General features: G+C 49.7%; 1 long non-coding RNA gene across 2 annotated transcripts in view; it reads right to left on the bottom strand.

Annotated features, from left to right (window-relative positions):
- The window catches only part of LOC146893345 (uncharacterized), a 30740-nt gene extending 15105 nt beyond the window's left edge, over positions 1-15635 (bottom strand). Inside the window, exons 1-3 of one of the 2 annotated variants that reach the window (XR_015738670.1) lie at positions 15547-15621; positions 4524-4690; positions 3956-4103 (exon numbers count right to left, since the gene is read on the bottom strand). This is a non-coding gene — a long non-coding RNA (uncharacterized LOC146893345). Of the gene's footprint in view, positions 1-3955; positions 4104-4523; positions 4691-15546 lie in introns of both variants that reach the window. The other variant, XR_015003451.2, reaches the window with a different exon arrangement.
- Positions 15636-17556: the final 1921 nt, after the last annotated feature.

Raw genomic sequence — 17556 nt, 5'->3', positions numbered from 1 at the left:
CTATTACGTTGAGTATTTTTAATGGTTTTGCTTTCGCTGGTCTCTTGAATTCATTATTACCTTATTTCCAACACCTTCCTGGCCACCATGGACTGCATCCCCTCTAACTACAAGGCAAAAATAGCTTTCTCTCCCTTATGTTGCTTTGCTGAGGGTGCAGGGGGTGGCGTTTTTTGTCCCAGCAGTGAGTAACTAGGGTGCCTCCTAAGCTTATGGCATCAAAGCTACTGTCATGTGTCCCTTTCTGCCGTGAATCTCACTCTCTCCTCGCTGCACTGCCACCCCAAACAGCCTGAATTGCAAAGAAGCATCCTTCGCATCTAGTTTTCCCAACACTGTAAGAGGCCAGCATTGTTGAACTACTTTAGCGCCTCCTGAGAAACACTCTTCGGGGTGTTGGATCCACCAGTGAGGCTGCGCCTCCCAGAATGTCAAGCAGACATTGACTCGTTGGTTTGTGTTAAGCCCCAACTGTGTTCTGTTTCTCATCACCCGCACTTCACCTGGAGCAGTTGGAACCTCAGCTCTACTCTAAAGGAGGGGCAGCCCCGAGGCTCCAATTACTCTCCACTGAAGAACAATGTCATGGCAGGGGAAAAAAACCGGGACCCAGTGTGGCAAAGAGCTTCCCCTGTGTCTTCACAGGGATGGGGCTGCTAGGCACCCAACATGTGCCTGCCTGGCCCTACAAACCGTCCCTGACGCCAGTGCTTGTGGGAGGATTCATTTCTGAGCCTTCCCATTCATACCTTCGGTTGTGATTTGAATGTAAAACGCCACCCTCACCTCCCAGGCTCAGATGTTTGAACGCTCTGGTCCTCCCCTCATGGCAATGTTTGGGAAGATCATGGAAGCGTTGAGGTATAGCGACAGAAAGGGAGTCACTGGGCGGTTGGACACTGAAGCTTATGGATGAGCCCTGCTTTCTGTGTGTTTGCTGCTCCCTGGTCCACGGAGATGTGAACGAGTGGCCTCATAGTCCTACCGCCATGCCTTCTCCTGCGTAATGAACTGTGCCCTGGAAGTGTGAGCCAAGAAAGTGTGAACCAAGGAAGTGTGAGCTGAATGAACTCTTCTTCCTTTGTATGGCCTCTTTTCAGAGCGACGACAAAATTGAGCTAAGACACTCTTCACTGAGGTTCAGATGTTTACGGGTGCATGTGGGAATTTAGGATGAACTGTGCCCTGAAACTTTCCCTGCCCGTGGCACAAGAGGCTGAGCCACCTCTGTGGTGAGTTACGTCTCTGATTCATTATTCCTTCCTTGCGTCCTTGAGCATCTCCCTCCAGGAAGGCAGCAGAGAACAAAACAGACTTCGGTCCTGCCTTGGGGAACCTAGATTGTAGCGGGGCGAGACAGATAATAAATAGATGGATAAATCTAACATTTATCCTGGAGCATACTGGGAGGATGCAGACTGATAGGGCCGTGGCATTGTTTACCGCAGAGTGCTTGGGGAGTCCCTTGTCCCTTTCTAGGACAGGAGAGCTGAACAGAGATCCAAGGGGCATGGAGAAGCCCGGGCGGAGGTGCTGGCCACAAATGTCTGAGGCAGAAGCACCCTCGTTGTGACTGCATGGTGATGGAGAAATGGAGACAGAAACAGAGTAACCAGGGAGCAGGGAGGCAGGACACGCTGTGAGGAATAGAAGGCCCAGTTTACTAGGGCCCTCCTCTGGGGAAGGCCAGGACCCCCGCAATAGCTCCCTAACAAGTATGCCCGCTGCTTAGTTTCATTTCTGTTGCCGTGCTAAAGTATCCTGACCAAATAATAATAATAATAATAATAACAATGACAACAAGAAGAAAGGGTTTTATTTTAGCTCACAGTCTACACAGTCTACCACTGTGGGGAAGTCTCAGAGGTAGGACCTGACGAGAACCAGTCACATGACATCCACAGTCAAGAGCAGAGGGGAACGAATGCACCCATGTTGTGTGCTGTGTGGCTCTCTTAACTCCTGTACACGTCTCAGGACCCAGCCTAGGGAATGGTGTTGCCCACCGTGGTCTGGATCTTCCTATACTAATTAATAGTCCAAACAATCCCCCCCAAAACACACACACACACAGACATATCTATGTGCCTATCCGCTCTAGACAATTTCTCACTAAAACCCTCATTCTGGGGGAGTCTAGGCTGTCAGGTTGACAGTAAAGAAAGAAAAAGGACACCATCAACCAGTCTTGCTGTCCTCAGATCCATCCTCCACCTCCTTCTAGAATAAGCACCTTAATGTGACCAGACCCTTCCCATAGGGAACCGTCACAAACTTCCCTGATCTGCAGGACCAAGCTCTTGCTTCCTAAGGGGGAACCACAGATCCGGCCACCTCTGTGACTCAATTGTCTCTGTTATTAGTAATTAGCTCTGGCGTCTGTACCATTAGCACACAAGGATTAGACAAATTCATCCCTGTGAGTGCCTCACACAGTGGCTGGGGAGTGTGAAGGGCTGATACAGGTTATCAAGACATTGCTAGGTCACACAAAAGCCTTTCTCTTTGCCAGTCCAAGGACATGAGGACACCGTGCCTATGTGCCAGAAAGTCCAGGGGTCACTGTCATCAGGGGGATTAGACTTGAGAAGGAGGCCTACCCCTCAAGGATGCCTTTGTTGAAAGCCTGCTTCTTCCTGGTTTCCTTTCCCACCTTCTCATCTTTACATTCGGAGATGGCCACCGAGGTCATCTCTGGATGAGTTCATGTCTCCTTCGCCGCACACTCCAAGCCCTGGACCTGAGAGCCCTCACTCATCTGAACGGAGCAGCACAGCAGCCTGGCAGGTTTTATCACAGCCATAACTCTCTGGAATAGCAGCCGTTACACCAAAGCTACTAGCACAAGGCTGCTACCGGGCCATCCGTGGCTCTAGGGCAATAAATTTCCAAGGCATTTATTTAGTGCCTACTGTGTGTGTGCCAGCGCTTACTGAATGGCCCACCTTGCAACTACCACCATCATTCCTGCTTCTCATCCCCTGGGTGAGAGCTGTATCCTTGCCAGGTTCACCTCTCCGTGTGAACGGGAAGAGGCCCCTCACACCCTAGTCCAACCTTGCCACCTTCCCATAGTCGTCATGGTGTCTGGATGTGAGCACCAGAGGGGAGAACAACACACACCAGCCTCCTGCACCATTCACATACCCTTCTCCTGTTGTCTGCTCCACGTTTCGTGCCCTGCGGCCACTTTGAACACATCGTGTGCTTTTGACTTTTTGTTGGCTTAGGATACACATCACAACTCCCATCCCAGCTTATCTGATTTCTCAGTATCTTCTGGATGCTTCCAGCTCCCCTTTCTCTCTCTCTCTCTCTCTCTCTCTCTCTCTCTCTCTCTCTCTCTCTCCCTCCCTCCCTCCCTCCCTCCCTCCCTCCCTCCCTCCCCCCCTCTCTCTGTGTGTGTAAGCATGTGTATGCATGTGTAGTATTGTGTATACATACATATCTGTTCACACAGAGGTCAAAAGAGAATGAGAGGTGTCTGCTCTGCCTCTATTCCCTTGACACAGGATCTCTTTCTGAAGCTGGAGCTAGGGGAGTGGCCAATAAGCCCCAGAGACTCCTGCCTCTGCCCTCCATAATGCTGGGGTTACAGGCGTGTGCACACGTACCCCCAGATTATTTTTCATAAGGGTACTGAGAATTTGAACTCAGGCCCTCCTACCTATGCACTCCTGCTCACGGAACCAAGTCCCCAGCTTGACCCTTCTCTTCATCCCTTTGCTCATTAATCTCACACCCTCCTCAAAGTACCCACCAGAAAGCCCACCAACCATCCTAACCACAAATATCAGCATGCCCAGACTCCAACCTCCCATCTGTGGCGGCCCCAAGCCCTCTGTTTGGTGGTCTGGAAATCCCAGATGCACAGGTACAGGTTCCCTCTCCACCTGGATCTGCTCCAACCCCGAAACCTGGGGCTCACAAAAGGAGAAGAAACGTGGAGCCTCACCTCTGGCTGATGAATGTCACATCTCTGCTCTGGGCTGGGAGGAGGAAAACAGCCCACGTGGTCTGGAGGCAAGCTACCGTGGGCCGCTCTCCCGCCAGCTTCAGTGAGTTGCTTGCCGTCTGGGCTCCTACCAAGACGCCTGTGAGCCCTGTGAACACACACAATAGTCAGGACTGCTCCCACATGTGTGGGTGCCAGCAACTTCCCCATCCTTTTCCTTGGTCTATTCCCCCCCCCCCCACTCCGGTATTGAGGGTCGCTGGAAATGCCTAAGTCAGCCCAGCCTTTGTTGCTATTCTTAGCTCCCGAGTGGTGAAGGCCTGCCAATGCAGTCTGTTCTTCTGTCTCTCCAGTCACAGAGACTTATTTTCAAACAACAACAACAAAAAAATTTCTTTGTTATGTGGTGAAAAAAAAAAAAAAAACTCAAGAAAGGCCAACTGCTCTTCTTCCTGCTCTCGCCGAGTGCAGAGCTAAGGAGCTCAGGTGTGCTCTCCTCTGCTGGCTGCTGGAGGGGACCAATGGGTGTCTACACTTGTCCTTGGGAAACTGACCGTCACTGTCTCACCTGCCTCTGGTGGCAGCTGAGAGCCTGGACGGCACTGCTGGGCACTGCTGGGCACTGCGACACCATGATTGCCCGCGATGGGCAGGAAGGATTCATCCTCCTGAACTTCTCAAGGGGAACCACACTGGGTTGAAATCACAGGAATGAGATAAAAGCCACCATTCTTTCTTTTAAAACAAAACAAAATAAAAACAAAAAACCTTATTTTTAGTGCATGGATGTTTTGCCTGCATATATGCCCATATGAGGATGTCAGATCCCCTGGAATTGGAGTTACAGACAGCTGTAAGCTGCCTTGTGGGTGCTGGGAACTGAACGTGGGTCCTTTGGAAGAGCAGCCAGTGCTCTTAACCAGTAAGCCATCTCTCCATCCACAAGCCACCATTTTCTTACTCATGCTACCCATATGGACTCTGACTGGATGCTCTGTTTCTCTGGGCAGCTCTGGAATCCGTAGAGGCCGGACTGTGGCGATGGGATATGTTGGCTCACACTGGCTGCCAACCTGCCCCTGGGGCTGGGGAGTGTCCCATGCTGTGCCCAGAGACGGAAAAAGTGCCCCAAAAACTGTCATGCCTTTTCCCCTAGGGAGCCCTGCAGCGGTCCAGGTGGACCCCGACCACACTTGCCCCTACCCTGGGGCTGTGGCTTCTAGGCTGTCTCTCATTGGTAGCAAAGATGTCTTAAACAGTGGCCCAGGCAACACAAACATGGGTGGGGAGGGAAAATAGATCCATGACATTAGTTAGAATAAGAACAAATAAGTAGGAGAAAGAGGGGGAGGGAGGAGAGGAAAGGGAAGGGAGGGGAGGAAGGGATGGAGAGAGGAAGGGGCAAGATCTCAGTAACCCCATGGATTGACTTCCCAGAGATGGAACTGTGTCATTTAAACTTTGCCCGGAGCTGCACAGGACATGCGTCCCCTGTGCTCAGCCCACACCACCCACCTCTGCCCACCTACTGGGGTCCCTTTGCTGGTACAGGATGCACAGCCTCATGCTCCTGTAATGTCTGAGGCTTTTCTGATACCCAGAACCTGCTCTGTGCTGTACCCTTCACCGTTCCTCTCTGCTCTCACTCACTCCCTTTGTACCCATAAAGGGTTTCTCCTACTGTAGCTGTGGGTGCCTTGCCTGCATAGTCCTGGGTGCCTTGCCCACATAGCCCTGGGTGCCTTGCCCGCAGTCTTTCCTGCATAGCCCTGGGTGCCTAGCCCACATAGTCCTTGCTTTGACCATTCCCACCCATGTCCCCAGTTTCTAACTCAGTCAGAGCTCTCTCTATAAACGAGAATTTCTCTCTGGAGTTGTGGTAATCAAACCTCACAGCTCTTCATCCCTGAGACGGAACTATCTAGAATCATGCACACCTCTGGCCCCCACCAGCTGCAAAAAGATGGGGCAGCAGGGCCAGTCTATGAACACACAGAATGGGGTGACTCTGCTGGCAACCTCATCTACCCCACTCCTTACCTGTGATTCCTGGAATCATCCCCCAGAAAGATCTGCTTCCAGTGCAACCTAGCATGACACACATACACACACACAGTACACACACGCACATATACATACACACACACATACACACACACACACACACACACACACACACACACACACACTACTACCACCACCACCTGCCACTAGATGCTCTCCAGAACCTCACAGTACCCACTAAAGTTTGTTTACTAGTCAAAGCAGGATGTAATAGAAAGGAATGCCCTGAGTCTGTAGGGAACATCCAGCCATTGCCACCCCCTATAGAAAGTCTCCTGTGAGATCCACTGCGTTCCTTTCTGCTTGGTTACTCTGTCCAGGATTTGGGTATGTAGGGAACAGCATTAAAGACCAACATTTATTCATACACGGTCCAACCCTGGCATATAGATCCTGCCCAACCTCTCTAGAGAGTTCACCCACCTAGGAGAGGAATCCACCTCACTCCAAAGCCAGCTCTCTCTGCTGCATTTCTGTCCACCCAGCAGTCACAAAAGCCCAGATTCCTTGCTTGTCAGAAACCAAGCCTGGCCCAGGAGCCCACGGAAGTATTGTGCAGCTGGATGAATCTTTAAAGGTCAAGTCTGAAAAAGCACATTCTGAGAGGAAAGTCAGAGAATTCTTAGGGCCATGACAATTCCAGGGAAAGAATTTGATGTTCTTCGAGCCCTAGAAGTGGGGGGGGGGCAGTGCTGTCCACTTCTTCTCCAGCCTCCAGACAGACAGACCACAGGCTGCCTGGGACTCATAAGGTAAACAAAGTAGTGTTCTGAGAGTTGGGACCCTTGATATTCCTGCCCTAACTCTTCCTTGAGCCAGCTGTGCATTAGGCCCTTGCTCAACACTTCTCTGGGCCTCAGTTTCCCCACCTGCAAGAGAATAGGGTCACTGAACAATCTCCAGGATCCCTTCCTGCATAGTGGCTTTGGAATTTATCACTTATTTCTTTTGTTTGCTTGCTTGTTTTTCATTCTGATGCATGGTTCCACTCTAGATCCCAAGATGGCCTATAACTTGCAATCCTCCTGCCTCAGCCTCCCAAATGCTCGATGACACGAATGTCCTATCATAATGAGCAGTAGTGTGGTGTGTGTGTGTGTATGTGTGTGTAGTGTGTGTGTATGTGTGTGTAGTGTATGTGTGGTGTGTGTGTATGTGTGTGTAGTGTGTGTGTATATGTATGTGTATGTGGGGTGTGTGTGTGTGTGTGTGTATGTGTGTGTGTGTGTGTATGTGAGAGAGAGAGAGAGGCTGTGGAAATCAAAGAACAAATTAGGAATCAGTTCTCTCCTCCCACAGTGTGGGTCCCAGGAACCGAACTCAGGTTGTTAGGTTTGATGGCAGGTACCATTACTAAGTCACACCACCAGCCTCTTAGCAGCATTTTAAGCTTAAAAAACCCTTCCCTTTGTGAAAAACACTAAGATAATATGTCCCCTCCTTCTCCCTCTTCTTCCCCTTTTGCAACCCCTTCCAGCATTTCTAAGGGGAACTGCATGTCTCCTCCAGGAATGTTTTCTCTCAAGAGCAGGGAAAATATAAACCAGAAGGAAGATAATGGTCAGAGAGGGCCATTATGGTGAGACTGGGCGGAAACAGTGAGACCTGGGGATGTGGGTAGAATTTAGCCAAACACTGTCCTCCAGTCTCTGAACTCATATGAGATCCTTCCTTCCTTCCTTCCTTCCTTCCTTCCTTCCTTCCTTCCTTCCTTCCTTCCTTCCTTCCTTCCTTCCTGTAGCCTGTGTTCATACTAGTTTGTATGACAGAGTTTGCATACACATATATGAATATGTATGGAAACCAGAGTCAACACTGAGTATCTTCCTCAGTCACATTCCAAATTTTTGGTTTATTTGTTTTGTTTTGTTTTGTAGGATCTCTCCCTGTACCTGCAACTTACCAGTTATGCCAGCCTGACTGGCCAGCAAGTCCTGAGACTCTCTTGCCTCTGTCTCATTAGCACCAGGGTGGCAGGTGCATGCTGCATTCCTGGTACTTTATGGGTGCTGAGGATACAGACTCCCGTCCTCATGCAAGAAGTATGACTGACTGGCCTGTCTCCACTGCCCCAGATGAGGCATCTGCCCTGAAACCAGCCACCGGGAAGCATCGGACTTCCCAGCTTTTCCTGACATTCTGTGATGGTGGTGGGACTCAGAAGAGTTTTCCAGACCAGATTCAGTAGACCCCAAAGTAGGAAGGGGGAATACCATTGCCTACCACTAGGAGGCAGAAGTTAGCCCTGGGCCAAGGAAAAGAGGCTGTGGAATGAGAAATCAGGCATGGGGATAATTTAAGGTAAACGAATAGATTAAAAACCACAGGCTACTTTTTGGAGCCCCAAACCAAGCCCACGGATATTGACACTGGAGGTGTCCGTCCAGGAAGACCAGGAACCCACGAGACTGCTGGACCACCAACAGCCACGTTCCAGTGGCCACCTCCAGAATGTGGCTCTTCCTAATGGAGGCTTCAAATCTGCTTTCCGGGACCCAGGGTGGACTACTAGAACCGCCGAAAGGTGAAAGAGCTCAAGGAGCCCACTGCAGGTCTTCAAATAGGCTCTAGCTGCAGCTCTCCTGCCCTAGAAGATGGAAGAACTACAGGCAATCAATGGCTGCTGAGAGAGGGAGAATCAGTCTTCACTAGGGGTAAAAACCCGGTAAATCTTCCAGTATCAGGTGGTCAGCTCTAAACACACATACGTATGAGCAACAGTAAATGGACTTAGCAGGGTGTGTGTGTGTGTAAAACAACAAGTAAAGAAGAGGCCATGGATTTGAGGAGTTGAGGGGCACACAAGAGGAGTAGGAGGGGGGACAGGGAAGAGCGGAAATGATGTAAATACAGTGCGTATTATGAAATGCTCAAAAATTAAAATAAAAATATTCTAAAGAGAGACAGTAAGTGGTCTTTTATAAAAAAACAAAAAGGGAAATGCCTAACCAATTTAGAGTGGAAGGAGGGGCCGGGGTGAGTGGGCGTGACCATCCATCCGGAGAGCCAGTTGAGAAAAGGCAATGATCTTTGCCTCTTTGCAGCGGGGATTGGTATCCCTGTTCTTCCACCTGAGAGGCATGACCCAGGAGAGTCCTGAACCACCACCCACCTTTAAAGAGTTGTCCCTCTGCTGCTGCCAGCTCATTTACACACTGATCCACAAGGAGCACATGAGACAGAAGGTGACAGGCACAAGACTGGGGGTGGGGAGGTTATAACAAGACACAAACCCCGACTCTTTGCCATCTGCCTCAAAACTGCAGGTGTGGCTTGTCTTGAAGATGAGCGTCACAGAACTTATTAGCCAGGTCAGGGTTCAACACAAACTAATGGAGGCTTAATCAAGACAGCAGGCAGCTCCTTCCTTCCCCTCGTGGTGTGCAGGGTTAAATGGCTGGTGAAGCAACTCCACTGCGGCCAATACTCAGGTGCTGTCTGTCTTTCTGCTTCGACTTAGGCTGGCTTGAACTTCTATTGCAAAGCCCCAACTTGGCACTCAAGACTGTGGGAGCACCAACCATTGCTTTCCAGGCAGCAAGGAGGAAGACAGAGAGAAGGGCTTCTGAGAAGAGCCATGCCTTCTAGCAGGACCTGCTGTCCTGGGAACTACCTGCCCAGCCTGCTCTCTCTGAACATGGCGTTCCATATCCTATGAGTAAATGTGGTCGTTCATTGCTGCTTAGAAAGCCAGAAAAGGGTGGAGGGGGAGCATCTTAGCTGGTTTCATTGCCTCCTGAATATATTAGGGATTCTCCTCAGAAGGAAGATGATGGGGGCTTCCGGGAGGGAAGAAGTTTTCAGCCCGCCCCTACCCACTCAGGTCCCGTCCCCTCTGTGTTTCCACTGTGTCCCTTCGAACCTCCGTTCACTGTGTTTGAGAAACAGACGACCTTGGGTCAGGCCAGGCGTCTTCCCTCTGAGAGAAGGCATAATAAAGATTATTAAAACCAAAATAAAAGGAGAAAAAGAATCATCTTTAACTCGTAGGTGGGGGCAGGCGAGGTGGGGAAGCTGCCCAGCCTGGCTGCCCTACCAATGTCAGGGCTCCAGGGGAGCAGGCTAATTGTGGGCTTCCTGCCACGGAGCCTTTTGAAACAGAAGAATTCTTTTGAAATGTGGTTAATTACCCCCTACCTGGCTTTAAGAAGACACTTTTTGCGTTTGAGGCTTTTTCCAAATGAGGCCAGCCTGGATGCCTGCCTTCTTCCCTCAGTGACTAATGGTGCAGAGAGGTAAGGGCTGGCAGGGAGCCGGTGGGCAGAGGAAGAACAGTTGACTTCAGGGTGGCTTCTTTCAGCCCAGTCTTCTGAGATACGGAGGGTCTGCGTGCAGGGCCAGGGCAACAAGCCTCATGGTATGTTGAACCTAAGGGTGGTTGTCGCGGAAAGCAGTGACAAGCTCTTTCTCCCTGCTCCCAGCACAAAGGCTGCAGAGGACGGTGAGGAGCAGGTCACTGGGGAGGAGGAGGACTCAGAGGAGGACTAAGAGCAGAGGAGGAATGGATTTGGCTCTGGTTTATAAAGGCAGGGCCAACCTCCACAGCCAGAGCTCCACAGAGGGCTGACCTGACTGCAGACAGCTCTCCACCCTGCTCCTCTGCAGAGCCCAGGACCATGACAGACCTGATCAAAATAGCAGAAGTCAGGAATGAGCCTTAGTATGAGAGAGCTCCAGGGAGGGCTGGGGAGATGCTTGCCACAAAAGCATGAGGACCTGAGTTTAAGCCCCAGACCTATGTTAAAAACAAACAAACAAGAAAACAAACAACCAAAAGCCCAACAACAACAAAACCCCACAGATATGATGATGCATACTTATAATTCTAGAGATAGAAGAATTTGGGGGGGACCCACTGACCAGCCAGCCTAGTGGAATTTTATTTCAGATCAAGTGAAAGACCCTGTCTCAAAAAAGAGGTGGATGGTGTCCTGAGAAACAGCACTTGAGGCTGTCCTCTGACCTCCACAGGCTTGCAGGGGAATGCACACTCACACACATGGGGTGGAGGGGCATTCTTCCTCGGCTCCACTCTCCATAGAACCCGGATGCGAAGCACAGGGAGATGGAGGGAATGTTAATGGATTCCTTGACACATGGAAAAAGAACTTCTCAGCTGTCTTAGCTTCTCAGAGGAGGAGAGATGGGAAGAGGTCTTGCAGGATGCGTAGGCGTTCCCTGGTTGGACGGGGAAGAAAACGTGCATGGGACGTGCAACAGAGGTGTGAAGCGGCAAGGGATGTAGAGGGATGCGTCCCTGGTGGGGCCTGGCTGAAGATGGATGTGTACCCAAGACAGTAACCTGGAATAACACTGGAGAAATGTGTAGTCCTGACTCCTGGGAAACTTCCGAATCATGCCAGGAACTGGAGCACCAACCAAAGGCTACTGGGAGTCTCTGACACTAGCATTGGAGCAGCCCAATTGGAAGCACATTTGATTCCTGCCTGTGGACAGGAAAGTGGCCTAGGGATAAAGCTTTGTGCTGTAGAAATCCTACAGCCACTTGGGCGTGGCCTCTTATACTATATATATGCTGATGTAAAACATGTGTCTGGCCTCTCTTTGGGCTGTGGGATTCAGTTGCTGCTCCCCGTTCAAGCAGAGGACTGTGATCTGTGAGTCTACCCCTAAATAAATAACTCTCTATTACACTCAACTCTAAGCTAGTGTGGGATTTCTTTTTAGCATCCGTCTTCAGCTTTGCACAGATGAATTGGGGAATCACTACAGGGCTCTGAGAAGGTGGTAGGATCCCAAGTCACCATGGGAGTCCTGTAGCACAGGATAAAAGGGCTGAGCAGAAGGGTACTGCCAGGACTCAGAGGCGGGGGATGCTGAGCGGGTCTAGGTCAAATCCCAAATCCCTGATATGGGTGACAGGACTAGTGGTGACTTTATCAACTGGGAAAAGAGGAGGATTGACGGAAAAGTGACAAGTTTGCAATTTGACATTTCAATTTTGAAGTGATAGGACTTTATAGGACGCTATTGGATACATGGTGCTGGAGCTGAACCAGAGCTGCTGTGGGGCATCAGGTACATGGGTCTCTGTGAGGTGCATGGATGGACATTTACATCACTGCCTGTTGTGTTCCTCGGGCCTCTAGGAATCGAGCCACATCCATAGGAGACTAAGTAAGCCCTTTGATAGGCTGGACTCTTCACTGGAATCTTCGTGGATAGGGAGGACCCTCCTCATCCACGAGATGAAGCACGTTGGAACCAGATGTTGTTCAACATGAACTAGAAATGTCTTCACTGAATTCTTCACATAGGGAGTAGCAGGCTGATGAGAAGCCGGGAGCATCCTGAAGAGGCCCCTGTCAGAGTGGCCTCCAGCCCACCTTCTGCTACGGTAACTCAAGAAAGCACAGAACCACCTCTGGAAAGAGACCAAGATGGGGTGGTGGCAAAGCCTCGTGAGAACCCAAGGGCAAAGGGGGAGGCTAGAAATGGGGTGAGAACCTGAGAGTCAAACTTGAGGCCCAGAAAAGATAGGTCAATGGCTAAAAGACCAAAGAACAGATTGAACGAGTGGATAGATAGCTCAGAGCAAAGTGGGCCAATAGGTGAATGACTTGAAGACAGGCTGGAACAATGGACCAATGATCCAAGAATAGGCTAGACCAATGGATGAATAATCCAAGGATGATAAGACTAATGAACAAATGATTAAATGATAGTCAGGACTAATGAATGAATGACCCAAGGGCAAACTAGAGCAATGAATGAATGATACGAGGATAAGGTGGGTCAATTAGTGAATTATCCAAAGACAGGTTGTACCAATGGATGAATTACCTGAGGATAGGTTAGACCAAAGAATGAATGATCCAAAGACAAGCTAGGCCAATCAATGAATGATACAAGGATAGGCTAGACCAATGAATGAAGGATCCAAAGAAAGGCTAGATCAATGGAAAAATGATTCGAGGAAAGGCTGGTCCGTTACACAAGTGCTTCAAGGACAGGCTAAATAGTGGATGAATGATCCAAGAACAGACGAGAGCAATGGTTCTCAGCATGTAGCTGGTGAGCCCTAGCAGGTATAATGACCCTTACGCAGGGGTCACTTAAGATCATTGGGAAACACAGATATTTATTTCCATTAAAATATGATATGGGATGCTCTTCTGTACATGTGTTGCTTTTATTGGTTAATGAGAAAAGCCGCTTGGGCCTATGACAGTGTAGAATATAACCAGGATGAAAGAGATATATATATAGAGAGAGAGATGGCAGAGTCAGAGAGACACCATGTAGCTGCTGGAGGAGACAGATGCCCTGGAACCTTACCCATAGGCCACAGCCTTATGGTGATATACAGATTAATAGAAATGGCTAATTTAAGATGTAAGAGTTACTTAATAAGAATCCTGAACAAATAGGCCAAACAGTGTTGTAATTAATATGATTTCTATGTAATTATTCAGGTCTGGGTGACCAGGAAAGGAAAGAGCAGTCTCCACCTACAAAAATACATAAGAGTAGCAAATTTACAATTATGAAACAACAAAAATAATTGTATGGTTGGGTGTCACCACATGAGGAACTGCATTAAAGGGTTGCGTCATTAGGAAAGTTGAGAACCACCGGAGTAGAGCAATAGACAAGCAACTGTTTCCTCCAGCATAGCTCTACTGTCTCCTTCCGTGACAGGGACCAGCTGCCTGCTCCTTCTGCTGGCAGACATCCATTGCTATCTGCAATCCCCTCTGGGTACCTGGTGATATCTCTGACACTGTACAGGTGGCCCTGGCAGGACAGGTCACGCCTCCCTCTCAGGTGGCTGGTAGAGATTGAATTAATCTCATCAGATTCGTTGTCTGACACCCCTAGAAATTGCAAGGCTATTTATTCCCCTCTCCAGCTGGAATCCCAAGTCCGAGTGCTAAGCCCACTTCAAGGGACATTGCCAAAGTCAAGAGGTTCCTGTGTGATCCAGGTGTGCAACCCAGAGAGAAAACTGTGCTTGCAAAAGCAGTGATGGTCAAGTGTCAGTCTGGAGTGGCCCATTTGGAAAGGGAATGGATAACACCTTAGCTAGGGCAGGGAGGGAGTTCTGGCTGCTTGAACCCCTCCAGAATGGGGGTGTATTGGGGTGGAAGGCTCTGTTGGGGGATCAAAGAGGCTATAGAAACAAAGGACTATGTGATGGGAAGAGAAGGCCCCTTCTCAGTTGGCAGCCTCCCTGCCACGACAGAGACCATGGACCAATTATTCCATCAAGTTAGATATTAGAGCATCCAACTTCATTAGAGCTTCGAGGCGCATGAAACGTTAATCATGGAAACCTTGATATTCTGCAGGAGAGACTCACTCTGGGAAGAAAAAAACACACTTTCATTTTCCTTTGAGGTTAATAGAAGGCTAATTTGAAAGCACTCGGTTAATGAGAAAGCTAAAAATATACCTGCCGTAGGATCACATGCCTCAGCCCAGGCCCGGTGGCTGCAGCCTCCCCCAGTACACAGAGTATATGAAGTCCAGAAGGAGCAGCCCCTCCCCCAGAGGTCCAATGCCCATGACCCTAGTTTGGCAAGGACTGTCTCTTCCCTAGAGACTGGGTAGGCAGAAGAAAGAACAGTGGAGGCCCAGGGCTGACCTAGAGAAGTCGCTGTGTGCTCAACATGAAGTCCCCAGGGCTGGGAGGAGGGCTGGGGTTTTGGACAATCTTCTCCCTCCTCCCAGCATAACTCAAACAAAAGGTGCACAGGGGGGATGATATAACAGTCAAGGAGGAGGATCCTCCCTGAGTCGGGTAGAAAGGGCTCTGTCAGAGGATCCTAGTGGCTCACCAAGACACTGGAAGCCATTGGGGAGGAAGTGGTATGGGTTAAAGGACGGGGAATGGTACAGTCTGACCTAGTGCTGGCCCCATGAGCGCATGTGTGAACTTATGCATCTTATACTAAAAGAACCAAAGAGAAGCCAGAAATGTGTCTCAGTTGGAACAGTGTTTGCCTAGCATAAACCTAATCCCTAGCACTGCATAAACCCGGAATGGTGGTTCACACTTGCAATCCCTACGCTGGAGAGGTAGAGAGAGACAGGTGGATCAGGAGTTCATGGTCACCAGTTACAGAGCTGTGAGCCAGAGGCTAGCCTGTATTATGTGAAACCCTGTATTTAAAAAAAAATAGCCTGGCAGTGGTGGCACGTACCTTTAATTCCAGAACTTGGGAAGCAGAGAAAGGCAGATCTTGGTAAGTTTGAGGCCAGCCTGGTCTACAGAACAAGTTCCAGGATAGCCAAGGCTACACAGTGAAACCTTGTCTCAGAAAAAAAAAAAAGAAAGAAAGAAAGAACAAAAGCAAAAACAAAACATAATAAACAAATGTAGAAGGAGGGCCCACTTGTTTGTCCCAGCCACCCAGCTAGCTTAGCCTCGAAATAACCACACAGAAATTGTATTATTCAATCACTGCTTGGTCCATTAGCTCTAGCTTCTTATTGGCTAACTCTTACATCTTAGTTTAACCCATTCCTATTAATCCATGTATCACCACGTGGTAGTGGCTTACCGGCTAAATTTCGGCAGCATGTCTTACTCCGGCGGTAGATCCATGGTGTCTCTGTTTTCTTCCTCCCAGAATTCAGTTCCGTTCCCCCCCCCTCCACCGCCTACCTAAGTTCTGCCCTATCAACAGGCCAGGGCAGTTTCTTTATTCATTAACCAATGAAAGCAGCACACAGACAGGAGGACCTCCCACACCAAACAAACAACAGCAAAAATCCACATGTCTGAAAAATGATGCTCTGAGATCTCAGACATGAAGTCACCATGAGCATCTCCCCTTTGCCTCACTGCTTGAAGTCCAGATGATGAATGTGGGTTTGAAGCTGGCAAGACCCAGAGCTGACTCATGCTGTTGCAGAGGTCATGGACACTACCTTCCAGAGCAGAGATTCTCAACCTGTGAGTTTTGACCCCTTTAGGGGCTGAAGGACCCTTTCACGGGGTCACAGAATAGCAGATATTCTGTGTATCATATATTTATTTGCATTATGATTCACAACAGTAACAAAATTATAGTTATGAAGTAGCAACAAAAATAATTTTACAATTGGGGGTCCCCACAACATGAGGAGCTGTATTATAGAGTCCCAGCCATAGGAAGGTTGAGAACCACTGCTTCAGAGGTTGTGGGGGTTCAATCCATGATGATCTCTTCATGCTCACTTGGGGGTGCAGCTCCCACCAGGCTAGGACACAGAGGCCTCTGCCCCCATCTTGCCTAGGTCCGTGACCTGCTGCTGTTTCCAGAACAGCGTGATCAGATGTGACAGAAACACACAGGCTGGTTTCCTTCTCTCTTGCCCCTCTAACCTTGAGTCAGCCAGGGAAAATGGGACCAGGTACAGCCAGCCGCAGGAGGTAGAAGGCAATTGCACCCCACAAGGGAACTTGGGGATTCTAGGGAATTCACTTTCCCTGAACTTCAAGTTTAGAACTTGGAGGGAGGTTGGTTATCCACCCAACCAACACCTGTGAAGGATCTGTGGGGAGCTTGCTGTGCCATCCACCCACCAGGGCACAGAGATGGAGCAGGGCTAGGATGAAGATGGGAAGACCCACCAAGAATGTAGGTGGCGCTGCTCCATGGGTTGGGGTCCTGGACTCAATAAGAAGGTTATGAGTGAGCTGAGCACCAGTGTTCACCTCTCTCTGCTTCCTGTCTGAGGATGGGTTGTGACTGGCTACCTCAAGCTTCGGCAGCCATGGGTTCCCAGCCATGATGAACTTCCCAGCCTTCAAAATATGAGTCAAAGTGAACCCCGCCTTTCCTAAATGTCTCTTGTCAGCTCTTCTGGAGTAGCAACAAGAAAGCAGTTCGCAACATGGGGAGACAGCCAGGGCCAGGATGGAGATTGTGGCTCCCTAGCCACAGCAAGAGCACCTCACCTCTTCCAGGGAGAGTCAGAAGACGCTCCGAGGGAGAATCCTGGAGATGTGGCGCATGACTCTAGGGGGCTGAAGAAGAAGGGCTGGAGCCAAGAGCAGAGGACACACAAACTGCTCTGGGGTAAGGGCAACCTGGGAGGTGTTTTCAGAGTAGCAGGAAGCTAGGGGTTCAGGGTCCAGGGGGATTCAATAGACACTAAGGACTGGACCCACGTAGCCTTAGTAGCTAGCTCCTGAGGGTAAATGGGCCCACGAGTAATCGCTCCAACCCTTCCGTAACCCTGCTTACCCAGTGTCTTTCATGGAATAGAGAAAGGGATCTGGAGGAGGGGCTAAGGTAGATGGTTTGCTGTGACTGGGGACCCTCAAGTGGCACTCAGCTGCCTCAAGTTCATCAAGGGGTGCTTCTGAGGCCTCTAGGTTTGTCCTTTCCTTGGGGGTTGCATGCCCAGTGATACCTGGAACCTCGGCCACCTGGGGAATACTTCACACCACAGAATATAACTCCGTAATGTGCAGCTAATGTTCTGTGCCAGTTACACAGTGGCATCACCATTGCCAATAGAAGACAGATCCTACTCCCTCCCTGCACAGCCTCCCAGGAATGAGATAAGAATCTTGGACCAGC

The sequence above is a fragment of the Myodes glareolus genome, chromosome 9, assembly GCF_982192425.1.
Source record: "Myodes glareolus chromosome 9, mMyoGla1.1, whole genome shotgun sequence".
NCBI classification, from domain to species: domain Eukaryota; kingdom Metazoa; phylum Chordata; class Mammalia; order Rodentia; family Cricetidae; genus Myodes; species Myodes glareolus.
The sequence above is the reverse complement of the archived record's forward strand: the minus strand, read 5'-3'. Positions and strand labels throughout refer to the sequence as shown.